Raw genomic sequence first — 2,500 nt, forward strand, 5'->3', positions numbered from 1 at the left:
CCAGGGCACAGGCATGGACCTTTTTCAGCTGTAAGGGAGGCAAGAGCAAGGTGCGATGTAGGTCCCCGGGGCCTGTTGTCGTACCATAGGCACGAGTGGTGTGTGTGTGTGGCAAAGACTTTCTGCGCAGTGTCCCAGGGGCACGGGGAAAGGTTGTTGTACCATAGGCACGAGAAAAGTTGTCGTACCATAGGCACGAGAAAAGTTGTCGTACCATAGGCACGAGTGGTGTGTGTGTGTGGCAAAGTGCTACTGAGCGGTGTACCAGGGGCAGGGCGAAAAGTTGTTGTACCATAGGCACGAGAAAAGTTGTTGTACCATAGGCACGAGAAAAGCTGTCATACCAGGGGCACGGAGGAAAGTTGTTGTACCATAGGCACGAGAAAAGTTGTCGTACCATAGGCACGAGGAGAGTTTGTGTGGCAAAGTGCTACTGAGCGGTGTACCAGGGGCACGGCGAAAAGTTGTTGTACCATAGGCACGAGAAAAGTTGTCGTACCATAGGCACGAGAAAAGTTGTCGTACCATAGGTACGAGGAGTGTGCGTGTGTGGCAAAGTGCTACTGAGCGGTGTACCAGGGGCACGGCGAAAAGTTGTTGTACCATAGGCACGAGAAAAGTTGTTGTACCATAGGCACGAGAAAAGCTGTCGTACCAGGGGCACGGAGGAAAGTTGTTGTACCATAGGCACGAGAAAAGTTGTCGTACCATAGGCACGAGGAGAGTGTGTGTGTGGCAAAGTGCTACTGAGCGGTGTACCAGGGGCACGGCGAAAAGTTGTTGTACCATAGGCACGAGAAAAGTTGTTGTACCATAGGCACAAGAAAAGCTGTCGTACCAGGGGCACGGAGGAAAGTTGTTGTACCATAGGCACGAGAAAAGTTGTCGTACCATAGGCACGAGGAGAGTGTGTGTGTGGCAAAGTGCTACTGAGCGGTGTACCAGGGGCACGGCGAAAAGTTGTTGTACCATAGGCACGAGAAAAGTTGTTGTACCATAGGCACAAGAAAAGCTGTCGTACCAGGGGCACGGAGGAAAGTTGTTGTACCATAGGCACGAGAAAAGTTGTCGTACCATAGGCACGAGGAGAGTTTGTGTGGCAAAGTGCTACTGAGCGGTGTACCAGGGGCACGGCGAAAAGTTGTTGTACCATAGGCACGAGAAAAGCTGTCGTACCAGGGGCACGGAGGAAAGTTGTTGTACCATAGGCACGAGAAAAGTTGTCGTACCATAGGCACGAGGAGAGTTTGTGTGGCAAAGTGCTAGTGAGCGGTGTACCAGGGGCACGGCAAAAAGTTGTTGTACCATAGGCACGAGAAAAATTGTTGTACCATAGGCACGAGAAAAGTTGTCGTACCATAGGCACGAGAAAAATTGTCGTACCATAGGCACAAGCAGTGCGTGCGTGTGTGCGTGCGTGCGTGCGTGCGTGCGTGCGTGCGTGCGTGTGTGTGTGTGTGTGTGCGGCAGTTCTTCTGCGCAGTGTACCAGGGGCACATTTCAATGTGCTTTCTGGAGTACCAGGGGCACGAGGATTTTGCCAGTGGTGTTCTGCTTTGTTAGTGGGAGGGGGCTTAAGTGTGGGTCCCCGGGGCCTGCTGGAGGTCCAGGTCCATGCTAGACATGTGGCACAGGGTAACTGCAGGGGGGGGGGGGTAATGTGGGTCCACGGGGCCTGCTGGAGGTCAAGGTCCGTGCTAGATATGTGGTACAGGGTTAACTGCAGGAGGGGGGGGGGGGGGGGGGGGGTAATGTGGGTCCCCGGGGCCTGCTGGAAGTCAAGGTCCATGCTAGACATGTGGCACAGGGTAACTGCAGGGGGGGGGGGGGTAATGTGGGTCCACGGGGCCTGCTGGAGGTCAAGGTCCGTGCTAGATATGTGGTACAGGGTTAACTGCAGGAGGGGGGGGGTAATGTGGGTTCACGGGGCCTGCTGGAGGTCAAGGTCCATGCTGGATATGCGCTGGAGCGTAACTGCAAGAAAGGAAAGCTAGTGGGGGAGTAGAGCAGGGGAGTATGTGGGTCCCCAGGGCCTGCTGGAGGTCCAGGTCCATGCTAGATATGTGGCACAGGGTAACTGCAGGGGGGGGTAATGTGGGTCCACGGGGCCTGCTGGAAGTCAAGGTCCATGCTAGACATGTGGTACAGGGTAACTGCAGGGGGAAGGGGGGGTAATGTGGGTCCCCGGGGCCTGCTGGAGGTCAAGGTCCGTGCTAGATATGTGGTACGGGGTAACTGCGGTGGGGGGGCGGATCTAATGGGGGACTAGATCAGGTGAGGATGTAATGGCCAGTTCGACAGCAGCACATCTTTTTCGACCGTAAGGGAGAGAGGAGGCCGACTCTCTGCCTCGGCCAAATGGAGAGAGATTTTCAGCAGGGCCAGTGCGCCAGGAGCACATCTTTTTCAACCGTGAGGGAGAGAGGAGGCCGACTCACCACCTCGGCCAGGGCCTTTTTTTCTCCCCTCTCCAGTTGAGCAGTCTAAGGGTAATGAGTAG

This window comes from Maylandia zebra, unplaced genomic scaffold (assembly GCF_041146795.1).
Source record: "Maylandia zebra isolate NMK-2024a unplaced genomic scaffold, Mzebra_GT3a scaffold35, whole genome shotgun sequence".
NCBI lineage: Eukaryota > Metazoa > Chordata > Actinopteri > Cichliformes > Cichlidae > Maylandia > Maylandia zebra.